Here is a 13,383-nt window from a genome sequence, read left to right on the forward strand (position 1 = left end):
TATTAGATGGCCTTAAGCCATACTTATTGTAATAAGTTCTCTTTTGAGACACTCGATGTAATAAGTGTGTGATTGCTACTCCGTTATAAATCCTCCGAGTACTGTGTGGTGTCAGCATTACTGATCCAGGGATGACACCGGAACACAGAGATCAAACTGTCTGAGGTCTGGTCGCTACATAGATGGTATCAGAGCACACGCTGACTGTAGGACACGACCACTAAGCTAAAGACCTAGATCACTATTCACTCTCTTCTCTTCTGACCTCTCATCTTTTCTATTCTTTAGGATGGTGGATGCAAGGAACAAGTTCACACAACCGGATGAAGATACACCCTTTGGACGCCACTTGAAGGAAGTCACTAGATACCTGAATATAGGAGGACCAAGCTTCACGAGAACCTACAACGCCACTTTACCTGAAGAAGAGCGCTGGATGATTCAAGTTCAAGTTCTAGGAAGGACGGTCATGCCAGTCACTGAGCCCGTAGAGTTTTCTTTTGATTCACCAACTTGGAGTCTAGGAAAGAGCATGGCAGCTCACATCGCCATGGGACGCATTGGAGAAGTATACCGCAAGGATCTCAAGGATACTATCTACCAGATTTGTGGGCGCCGAGATGAACACTGGGAGATGATCAGCACCAGGAAGGATAGATCAATTGTAGCTTTTATCTAGGAGTTAAACCAGCACATTCGACGACAGGAGAACCAGATGTGCGCCGACATGATAGATCTGAAGAAGGCTAAGACTAGAATCAAGGAACTGGAGGAAGAACTCAAGGCTACACGTGAAGATTATGAAGAGGAAATTGAAGTATTGGTGGAGAAGAATGACGACCTGATCAAGAAGATTGGAATATTTATGGGAGACCCTACGCCAGTAGATGAAGACGAAGAACCTCAGGAGATTAGCCCGGAAGACTACATCATCATCGACAGCACCGACTCGGAAGCAGATAGTAGCGATGATGACTATGTTGATGAAGCTAGAGCAGATATTATGGAATCAATGACCGTAGAATATTTCTAGTAGACCACCTCATTAGTAGTAGTAGTCCACCATGTAAAAATAGTAGTCCGAGCACTTTTGCGATAGATAGATCGATTGTATGCCCTTGTTTGATTGATTGAAGTGAATTGTTTGTTTTGCCTCATGTGCATATGGGTAGTGTTCTCTCTTTAGACCCCCTCTATTCTTATATCTCATCTTTTCTAAACCCTTAGAGTATGTGGCTAGTCTATGGTGTGATCGGTTACCATTAAGGATTGGTAACTATGTTTTTCCCTCAGACCTAATAGTATTGGAATCTCAAGGATTGGATGTGATATTAGGCATGGATTGGTTATCAAAGTATGAAGGGAATATTGAGTGTGCTAGTAAGTCAATTTTTCTTACCACACCAGAAGGGAGAAGGATCAAGTATGTATCCCGGCATGTGCCAAAGAGGACTCAAGTAAATTGCCTAACAGGAGTTGTGCAGGAGGAAGTACCAGTGGTAAGAGATTTCCCTGATGTATTTCCAGAGGAGTTGCCAAGCATGCCACCGGATAGAGATATTGAGTTTTTAATTGAGCTATTGCCAGGCACAGGGCCAATATCAAAGAGACCATATAGGATGCCAGCAAAGGATTTGGTGGAAATTAAGAAGCAGATTAAGGAGTTACTGGATAAGGGATATATTCGCCCAAGTTCTTCGCCTTGGGGATCACCAGTACTTCTAGTGGAGAAGAAGGATGGATCGTTAAGGATGGTTGTAGATTATCGAGGATTGAATGAAGTAACGATCAAAAACAAGTACCCACTACCAATGATCAATGATCTGTTTGATCGATTGCAAGGAGCTAAGGTATTTTCCAAGATCGATCTGCGATCAGGATACCACCAGTTGAAGATTCGAGAACAGGATATACCTAAGACAGCTTTTACCACTAGGTATGGGCTGTACGAGTATACCGTTATGTCATTTGGTCTGACTAACGCACCTGCCTATTCTATGAACATGATGAACAAAGTGTTTATGGAGTTTTTGGATAAGTTCGTCGTAGTGTTCATTGATGATATCCTGGTTTATTCGAAGAATGAAGAGGAACATAAGGAGCATTTGCGTTTGATACTTGGAAAGCTTAGAGAACATCAATTATATGCCAAGTTCAGCAAATGTGAGTTTTGGTTGAAGGAAGTAGGATTCCTCGGACATGTTATATCTAGAGAAGGTATAGCAGTGGATCCTGCTAAAGTTGAAACCGTGACCAAGTGGGAAGCCCCAACAACAGTTGGAGAGATCCGGAGTTTTCTTGGACTTGCAGGATACTACTGGAGATTTATTGAGAATTTCTCAAAGATTGCGAAGCCTATGACTGAGTTGTTGAAGAAAGATACCAAGTTCATATGGATAGAGGAATGTGAGGCTAGTTTCCAGGAGTTGAAGAAACGTTTGGTTACGTCACCAGTATTGATCTTGCCAGACCAGACCAAGGATTATGAGGTGTATTGCGACGCTTCACGTCGAGGACTTGGAGTAGTGCTTATGCAAGAAGGGAGAGTTGTTTCATATGCCTCAAGACAACTGAAGCCTCATGAGTTAAATTATGCCACGCATGATTTGGAGTTAGCGGCCGTAGTGCATGCTTTGAAGACATGGAGACATTTCCTCATTGGAAATCATTGTGAGGTGTACACGGATCATAAGAGTTTGAAGTACATTTTCACCCAGAAGGAGTTAAATCTCAGACAAAGGAGATAGTTGGAGCTTATCAAGGATTATGATATGAAATTGCATTATCACCCTGAAAAGGCTAATGTAGTAGCTGACGCATTAAGCCACAAGAGCCATGTCAATACATTAATGACGGGAGAAATACCCAAGGAGTTAGCAGTAAATCTTCGTGAACTATGTTTGGAAATAGTTCCGAGAGGCTATGTAGCAGCATTAGAGATTCAGTCAACCTTGATGGATAGAATCAAGGAAGCTCAGAAAGCTGACAAAGAGATTGCCGCTATAAAGGAGAAACTGAGGAAAGGAAAAGCTAAAGGATTTCGTGAGGATGAGCACGACACCCTATGGTTTGAAGACCGCGTTTATGTGCCCAATGACCCGGAGATCAGGAAGTTGATTTTGCAAGAGGCACACGACTCACCGTATTCAATTCACCCAGGAAATACCAAGATGTATCTGGATTTGAAGGATATTTTCTGGTGGACCGGAATGAAGAAGGATATAGCGGAGTATGTAGCAGTTTGTGATGTATGCCAGAGAGTAAAGGCAGAGCATCAGAAGCCAGCAGGATTGTTACAACCATTGCCGATACCCGAATGGAAGTGGGATAAGTTAGGCATGGATTTTATCACGGGATTGCCCAGGACTCGTTCAGGCTATGACTCGATTTGGGTTGTAGTTGATCGATTGACGAAAGTAGCTCATTTCATCCTGGTAAAGACCACTTACACCAGTGCTAAGTTGGCAAAGATATACATGACCAGGATCGTATGTTTGCATGGAGTTCCAAGGAGTATCGTATCAGATAGAGGAACCCAGTTTACCTCAAAGTTCTGGAAGCAGTTGCAGGAAACTTTGGGAACCAGGCTAGAATTCAGTACATCTTTTCATCCACAGACAGATGGACAGACCGAGAGAGTCAATTTGATTTTGGAGGATATGCTGAGAGCTTGTGCGCTAGATTATGGATCTAGTTGGGACGATAATTTGCCATATGCAGAGTTCTCTTACAACAACAGTTACCAAACCAGTTTAAAGATGGCCCCTTTCGAAGCCTTGTACGGAAGGAGGTGCAGGACACCGTTGTCATGGGACGAAGTTAGAGACCGCCAGTTGTTTGGACCTGACATGATTAAGGAGTCTGAACAGAAGGTGAAATTGATTCGCGATAGGCTCAAGGTAGCCCAGTCTAGACAGAAGAGTTATGCAGATTCTAAACGCAAGGAGACAATTTACGAAGTCGGAGACAGAGCTTATCTTCGAGTATCTCCACTTTGGGGAACAAAGCGTTTTGGAGTTAAAGGGAAGTTAGCGCCACGATTTGTAGGACCATATCGAGTTTTGGAGCATATGGGAGAAGTGGCCTACAAGTTGGAATTGCCCGAAGGATTGTCAGGAGTACATGATGTGTTCCACGTTTCTTAGTAAAGAAATGTCACGCGGAGATGGCTGACATACCGTTGAGAGACACAGTGCCATTGGAAACTATTCAGTTGGATAACGATTTGACCTACGAGGAGAAAATAGTCAAGATTCTCGAGTTTGCCAGCCGAGTTACTCGCGGCAAGGTTATCAAGTTTTGCAAAGTTCAGTGGAGTAACCACACGGAGGATGAAGCCACCTGGGAGCGATAGGAAGATTTTCTCAAGGACCGCCCTGACCTATTTTCTAGCCAACCCGAATCTCGAGGGCGAGATTCATCTTAAGGGGGGTAGGTTTGTAACATCCCAAATTTTCAATTTGGAATGTTATACATTAGATCATCATGCATATCATATTTAATTTTGCATTTTGGTTGATCCTAGAAATTCTACGCAACTCAATGACCCACGGAGAGAGTTGGGGATTTTTTTATTTTCATATTTGAGTTCTCTCAAATTTTGAGAATAGGATCATTTGATTTTATTTATTTTATCATCAATTATTTCTATTACAAAAGTATGAGAGAGGGAATAAAATGACTTTCCAAAAATAAAGAAATACTGAGGATTTAATAATAAAATCAAATAAGATTTTATTTGGAGTTTTTCGGTGTTTTATTTGAATTTTGGAAAAATGTGCGTTTTTCAAAATTGCATTTAGGGCCCAAATAAATGTTCACCTTATGCGGCTTGATTTTAGAAGCCCGTGAAAATTTATTTCGGAATTTTTGGAGTTAGTTTAGTATTTCTTTTTATTTTTCTTCTGAGCGGAATAAAAAACGAACCGACTTCGGGCCGTACCCGAGCGGGACACCGCCCGGGGGCAGCCTTTAAATAGCGCCGCCCCGAGCCGCCCCAGCCCATCAGCCCTGCCTCGATTCGCGCGTGCCACCAGAGCCGCCGCCGCCGACGATCCCGCTGCCCGAGGTTCGTCGCGCCTCGATTTCTGTGCCGAAAAAAAAAGAGAAAAAAAATTCGGCGTTCGTCCTTTTTCTTTTTCTAGGATTAAATCCGCGATTCCTGATCCGATTTTCGTTTTAGTTTATCTTTTCGCTCGCTTATCGGAATCAGGCGATTCAAGCACCTAGGGATTCGTCTCAAAACCCTCTATCCGTTTAACCAACTTAAACAAGTTTTTGTTACTGTAAAAATTGCCCTAGATCCAGATTACTAGAACGAAGTTGTTTTCTTTCGCCGTTGGATTTTTGTTGCTTCGTTCGATTTGATTCTTTTTGCCAACCGGAGTTCTTAAGTTGAACTTTCTGGTTAGATCTCTTATTTGAGTTTTACCTATGCATTAGATGAGTACTTATTGTATGCTTGTTTGTTTTTCTGCGATAGAATACCCAAAGTGCGCCGCCTGTTACTTCGAATCGTTAGGTTTCGCGGATCATCAGCAAGGCAGTAACACTTTGATCATACCTTTTCTACTACCCAGTTTTATTGCATTAGATCAATCCTCACACATTGCATGATTAGGATCTAATTAAATTGTGGGATGGGAAGTAGATGAGGTGGTACCTATTACCTGTTTATTATCAAACCTTTGGGAGTTACTTCTATGTTTGCTTATTATGCCATGCTATGCTAGTAGACATGGATTGGGTGAGTGATATCCATGACAGATGTGAGATTGTTAATTAATGGTTTATCTAAGGTGGCAACTTAAACACACATCTGGGTGGATTGAGGCACCTGGGTATTCTAGGACTTGCCTGTTTTCTTTTGGACCGCCACCCAGGCTCAAAGGGATCATGAGACTATTCATACTAGAAACTTCCGTGTGCAGCCACAAGCTATTATGGGCTCGAGAATAGTTGACTAAGTTGTGCGAACTCTTACAGTGGTAGACTAGCAGATGTAGGGGATGTAGGTGGTACGGTCTACCCGATCGTAAGGTGCTAGCGCTTCTGAAAGACTATGTCTCGGTCATCCGTCTTCTCAAACACCATGTAGTGCGAGAAACCAAACGGAGGCGATCGAGTCTTGTGGGTAAAAGTACGCAAACCTCTGCAGAGTGTAATAAACTAATCATGGTTAGCCGTGTCCCCGGTTATGGACATCTTGAGTATCTAGTACTTGGATTTTCATGTGAATCTCAACATGTTACTCTAAATTAATTTTGTTGGGTTATGTTAATGATGATGCTTAACTGGGATTGAGAATGCTGCCAACCATTCTCAATGTTTAACAACCACCATGATAGTAATTAAATTTTATTCCTTTGAAGTAGGGAAAATTTGGCTTTACACAAAACTGTAACCATAGAGCTTTCCACCAGCCAAATATGCATATAGTATAGCTGTTTCATTCCATTACTCTCTATGTGTTACCTTGCCAGCATATTCCATGTGTTGACCCATTTTCGGGCTGCAACGTTAATGTTGCGGACTTTTCAGACGACGATTAAGGAGTTTTTAGGTCGTGGTTCTATACTCAGTGATGTCGTTGGAGTTGATGGACTCACTTATCTTCCAAGCCTTCTGCTGTTATCGTTATTAGATGGCCTTAAGCCATACTTATTGTAATAAGTTCTCTTTTGAGACACTCGATGTAATAAGTGTGTGATTTCTACTCTGTTATAAATCCTCCGAGTACTGTGTGGTGTCAGCACTACTGATCCAGGGATGACACTGGAGCACAGAGATCAGACTGTTTGAGGTCTGGTCGCTACACCATGGGCTGGAGGCAGGCAATTTTGGGACCCCCGTTCCCAGGATGCCGACAGTAGCTACCTTGATGGACTTCCTTTATAAATTGATGCACTGCCTTCCTATCTCTCTGGTACATATTTGACCATGCAAATTCATTATTCGATTTGTTAAGTACAAGGAATCCCACGTCCATACATAGCATGTGCAAGGCATCAACATGCATGGGTGTAACATTGACTTGTGCCATTTTATCATTGTAGTTCATGCATAAATCTTTGGAAATAAATGCATCGCCAATGACGACTACAGGAATTGTGGTATCTTGATCCTGACTCGTGCCTTGTACATCCTCGCTATAGTCGCTAAGACTAGAACTAGAACTGATCGTATCACTTGAGGCCATGAAATCTGAGATGGGATCCATGTGTGAGAACAAAGTGTCCACTTTGGTTGACTTTCCCGATGATCAGCAAGCAATAGAAAATAAATGAATCTTTAAGAAGAAGACTGACGCTGGCGGTTATGTTACTGTCCACAAAGCCCGACTTGTTGCGAAAGGTTTTTGACAAGTTCAAGGAGTTGACTATGATGAGACCTTCTCACCCGTAGCGATGCTTAAGTCTGTCCGAATCATGTTAGCAATTGCTGCATTTTATGATTATGAAATTTGGAAAATGGATGTCAAAACTGCATTCCTTAATGGATATCTTAAAGAAGAGTTGTATATGATGCAACCAGAAGGTTTTGTCTATCCTAAAGGTGCTAACAAAGTGTGCAAGCTCCAGCGATCCATTTATGGACTTGTGCAAGCCTCTCGGAGTTGGAATATATGCTTTGATAGTGTGATCAGAGCATATGATTTTATACAGACTTTTGGAGAAGCCTGTATTTACAAGAAAGTGAGTGGGAGCTTTGTAGCATTTCTAATATTATATGTCGATGACATATTGTTGATTGGAAATGATACAAAATTTCTGGATAGCATAAAAGGATACTTGAATAAGAATTTTTCAATGAAAGATGTAGCGCCCAAGATGCGATTCTATCCCAATCACGTGATGAATTCATGATTTGGGCACAACCGCATTTCGAGTGCATAGCAAGGTGGATATCATTACAACATACCATGTACTGAATAAATGAGAATACAAGGTAAAGGCTTACACTCGCCACAAGCTACAACATGAATACAATAGTTCAACAATACATAGCAATCAACATACAGAAGAGCAGGATCCGACTACGGATGAAATCGAACAAAAAAGAAGAACGACATCCACCCTGCTAACCCCAGGCTCCCGACCCGGAACCTATCCCTTGATCGAAGAAGAAGAACTGCAAAACCAATCAAGCATCACTTTCACGTCAGATCATCGCATTACCTGTACCTGCAATTGTTGTTGTAGTAATATGTGAGCCAGGAGGACTGAGCAATCCCATTACCATGGGTATCAAGACTAGCAAGGCTTAATGGGTATGGAATGGATAAGTGGTGGGGTTGCAGCAAGCGACTAAGCATTGTATGGTGGCTAACTTACGAGTACAAGAATAAGATGAGAAACTACGCAATGGTCACAAACTAGTAATGATCAAGAAGTGATCCTGAACTACTTATGTTCAAACATAACCCAACCGTGTTCTCATCCTGAACCTCGTCGAAAAGGGACCATCACAGTTACCCACGCGGTTGGTGTATTTTAATTGAGTTTAGTCAAGTCCACTACAACCGGATATTAACAAATTCCCATCTGCCATAGAACCGCGGGCACGGCTCTCGAAAGTTTAAACCCTTCAGGGGTGTCCCAACTTAGCCCATGACAAGCTCATGACCCGCGGAGACAATCCTCCATCGTAGGACATCCGATCAAACTTGAGATCCCGGTGCACAAGACATTTCGACAATGGTAAAACAAAACCATCAAGACCACCCGATGCGTCGATACCCCGATAGGAGCCGCGGGTATCTCATTCTTAGGACAACACCGTCTATGCTAAGTGGACGGTAGCCAAAATGCCATTTAGTTGCCCCGAGGCGGCACCGCCGACTGCTAGGTAGGTGGACCAACACTCATGAGGAGCACTGGCCCGGGGGGTTGATGAAAGCACAAGTGCTCCCTGGGTGGTTTTGGTAATTAATGTCAGCGTATCTCCTGTTGGACTAATGCTTCTATCAAGTATATTTCAGATAAGTTCAACATATGGAGTGTCATGGACAAGAGGATATGGAACCCCTTCAAGATGCTAAGGACAAAGGATTGGATCAAGCTCAAAAGCTCAAGGCTCTACATTTTCAGTTTAGTGATCCAAGATCACATTGAGTCCTTAGGAAAGCCAATACTATTAAAAGGGGATGAGGTGTTGCTTAATGGCTTGCTTGGTCAAAGTGCTTAGTGATATGCTCCAAAGCCCTCAACCACTTTCCCATATCCACATATGTCCCAAACCAAAATTCAAACTCGGCCCACCGATTTGATCCATCCGGCGCCGCCGAGTTCACTTGACATAGCCACAGCCAAAAACCCTAATCAATTCGGTCTCCCGATGGTATTTCGGTCTCATTGAGATGGGCTTGCAAACTCTCTGTTGCCTGTTGCAATTATTTTGGTCCCGCCGAGATAGGCACATCGGTCCCACCAAGTTTGGTTGACCAACTCTCTGTTTTGCTTATTACCGAAATCAGTCTCACTGAGTTTGTGTAATCGGTCAAACCGAGATGAGGTTTTACCCTAACCCTAGCACATCGTTCCCACCGAGTTGATCATATTGGTCCCACCGAAATGCCTAACGGTCACATTATGAACTGAATCGGTATGACCGAGTTGTCTGATTTGGTCCCACCGAGTTTAGCAAATTGTGTGTAATAGTTAGATTTTGTGTGGAGGCTATATATACCCTCCACCCTTCCTTCATTAGCAACGAGAGCCATCAGAACGTGCCTACACTTCAGCATTCATTTTCTGAGAGAGAATCACCTACTCATGTGTTGAGACCAAGATACTCCATTCCGACCATATGAACCTTGATCTCTAGCCTTCCCAAGTTGCTTTCCACTCAAATCATCTTTCCACCAAATCCAAATCAGTGAGAGAGAGTTGAGTGTTGGGGAGACTATCATTTGAAGCACAAGAGCAAGGAGTTCATCATCAACACACCATTTATTACCTTTTGGAGAGTGGTGCCTCCTAGATTGGTTAGGTGTCACTTGGGAGCCTCTGTCAAGATTGTGGAGTTAAACCAAGGAGTTTGTACGGGCAAGGAGATCGCCTACTTCGTGAAGATCTACCCTAGTGAGGCAAGTCCTTTGTGGGCGATGGCCATGGTGGGATAGACAAGATTGCTTTTGTGTGGACCCTTCATGGGTGGAGCCCTCCATGGACTCGCGCAACCATTACCCTTCGTGGGTTGAAGTCTCCATCAACGTGGATGTACGATAGCACTGCCTATCACAACCACACCATCAATCTCCGTGTCTCCAATTGCGTTTGCACACTCCAATCCCATCCCTTTACTTTCTTGCAAATTACATGCTTTGCTTTTCACTGCTTATATATCATACGTCCATTTTGCATGATGCTTTTCTATCAATATTTATTGCATTATGGGCTGTTATTACACATTATGTCACAATACTTATGCATATTCTCTCTTATTTTACAAGGTTTACATGAAGAGGGAGAATGCCGACAGCTGGAATTCTGGGCTGGAAAAGGAGAAATATTAGAGACCTATTCTTCACAGCTCCAAAAGTCCTGAAACTCCACAGAGTCATTTTCAGAATATATAAAAAATATTGGGCGAAGGAAGCACCAAAGGGGGGCCACCTACCATCCACAACGGCGGGGAGGCGCACACTACCCCCTTGGGTGCGCCCCCTGCCTCGTGGGCCCCCTGGCAGGCCTCCGATGCCCATCTTCTGCTATATGAGGTCTTTCGTCCGAGAAAAAATCATAAGCAAGATCACGGGAGGAAACTCTGCCGCCATGAGGCGGAACCTTGGCGGAACCAATCTAGGGCTTCGGCGGAGCTGTTCTACCAGGGAAACATCCCTCCGAGAGGGGGAAATCATCACCATCGCCATCACCATCGATCCTCTCATCGGGAGGGGGTCAATCTCCATCAACATCTTCACCAGCACCATCTCCTCTCCAACCCTAGTTCATCTCTTGTATCCAATCTTTGTCTCGAAACCTCAGATTGGTACATGTGGGTTACTAGTAGTGTTGATTACTCCTTGTAGTTGATGCTAGTTGGTTTATTCGGTGGAAGATCATATGTTCAGATCCTTTATGCATATTAATACCCCTCTGATTATGAACATGAATATGATTTGTGAGTAGTTACGTTTGTTCCTGAGGACATGTGAGAAGTCTTGCTATAAGTAGTCATGTGAATTTGGTATTCGTTCGATATTTTGATGAGATGTATGTTGTCTCTCCTCTAGTGGTGTCATGTGAACATTAACTACATGACACTTCACCATTATTTGGGCCTAGGGGAATGCATTGGGAAGTAATAAGTAGATGATGGGTTGCTAGAGTGACAGAATCTTAAACCATAGTTTATGAGTTCCTTCGTAAGGGGTTGATTTGGATCCATATGTTTAATGATATGGTTAGGTTTACCTTAATACTTCTTTCCTAGTTTCGGATGCTTGCAAGAGAGGTTAATCATAAGTGGGATGATTGTCCAAGGAAGGGCAGTACCCAAGCACCGGTCCACCCACATATCAAATTATCGAAGTACCGAACGCGAATCATATGAACGTGATGAAAACTAGTTAGACGATAATTCCCATGTGTCCTCGGGAGTGTTTTCCTTTATATAAGAGTTTGTCCAGGCTTGTCCTTTGCTACAAAAAGGATTGGGCCATCTTGCTGCACCTCATTTACTTTTATTACTTGTTACCCGTTACAAATTAGCTTATCACAAAACTATTTGTTACCAATAATTTTATTGCTTGCAGAGAATACCTTACTAAAAATGGCTTATCATTTCCTTCTGCTCCTTGTTGGGTTCGACACTCTTACTTATCGAAAGGACTACGATAGATCCCCTTCACTTGTGGGTCATCAATATTCTCTTGCCATGCTTGCTTGAGTGTATTGTGAATTTTTTGAACTTGTGCTAAAACTCCACCTTAACTTGAAGAAATTAAAAACTGCTACTTTTCTTTGTTAAGAGTCTATTCACCTCTTCTCGATCCTTTCAATTGGTATGAGAGCATTGGTCTCGATTGCATTGGTTTAAACACCTTTGGAGGAAGATGGATGAGTCTATGTTGGGGAGTCTTAGACGTAGAGTGCCTATACTTGATGGAGAGTTCTTTCATGAGTGGAAAATTCAGATTCTTGAGATTTTCAATGAATATCATTTGAACAAGTACATTACTAGCCCTTGTGCACCTCATGTTGATCCTTTGCATCCTGCCCTTGATGAGTCTATTGACATGATCCGTAATCTTAGAACTGTCAACCTAATCACTAAAGGATTGCCTAGAAACTTGTTTGCTAGCTTGCCTGCTCTTGATTGTGCCTACACCATATGGAGATTTCTTGAGGAACGATTTCCAAACTATTCCTTGCAAAACTTGGATGAAATTCTTCATAAGTCTATTGCTTTGAGTAAGATGAGTTCCAATGATCCCAAATTTGGTGATTGTCTATTTGAGCCTACTAATCTCACACGTGCCAAAGGAGATGTTGGAATCATTAGCAATATCATCTCCGAAGCCACAAGAATTCATAAAGATAACTATTGTGATGACCATTTATCTATTGAATTACCCTCTCTAGGAATTGATCCATCACAAGACGATGTTGAACATGGATACTATGATGAGGATGATGATAGTGACTTTGATCCAAGGAAGGGTAGTACCCAAGCATAGGTCCACCCACATATCGAATTATCAAAGTATCGAACACGAATCAGATGAACGTGATGAAAACTAGTTTGACGATAATTCCCGTGTGTCCTCGGGAGCGTTTTCCTTTATATAAGAGTTTGTCCAGGCTTGTACTTTGCTACAAAAAGGATTGGGCCATCTTGCTGCACCTCATTTACTTTTATTACTTGTTACCCGTTACAAATTACCTTATCACAGAACTACCTGTTACCGATAATTTCAGTGCTTGTAGAGAATACCTTACTGAAAACAGCTTATCATTTCCTTCTGCTCCTCATTGGGTTCGATACTCTTACTTATCGAAAGGACTATGATAGATACCCTACACTTTTGGGTCATCAAAACTCTTTTCTGGCGCCGTTTCTAGGAAGTGAAGCACCTTTGGTAGGTGGAATTTGGTAAGGAAAAAATTTATATAGTGTGCTGAGATTCACTGTCACTTGTTACTATGGAACATAATCCTTTGAGGGCCTTGTTCGGGGTATCTTCACCCCTGAGTAGAGCATCGAGTTGCTCGTCAACCTACTGAACCTACTTAAAATGTTTATTTTGAAATTCCTCCGGTTATGATAGAGAAACTGCTAGCTAATCCTTTCACGGGCGATGGAACATTACATCCCGATTGGCACCTAATCTATGTGGATGAAGTTTGTGGATTATTTAAGCTTACAGGTATGCCTAAC

This window comes from Triticum dicoccoides, chromosome 6A, assembly GCF_002162155.2.
Source record: "Triticum dicoccoides isolate Atlit2015 ecotype Zavitan chromosome 6A, WEW_v2.0, whole genome shotgun sequence".
NCBI classification, from domain to species: Eukaryota; Viridiplantae; Streptophyta; class Magnoliopsida; order Poales; family Poaceae; genus Triticum; species Triticum dicoccoides.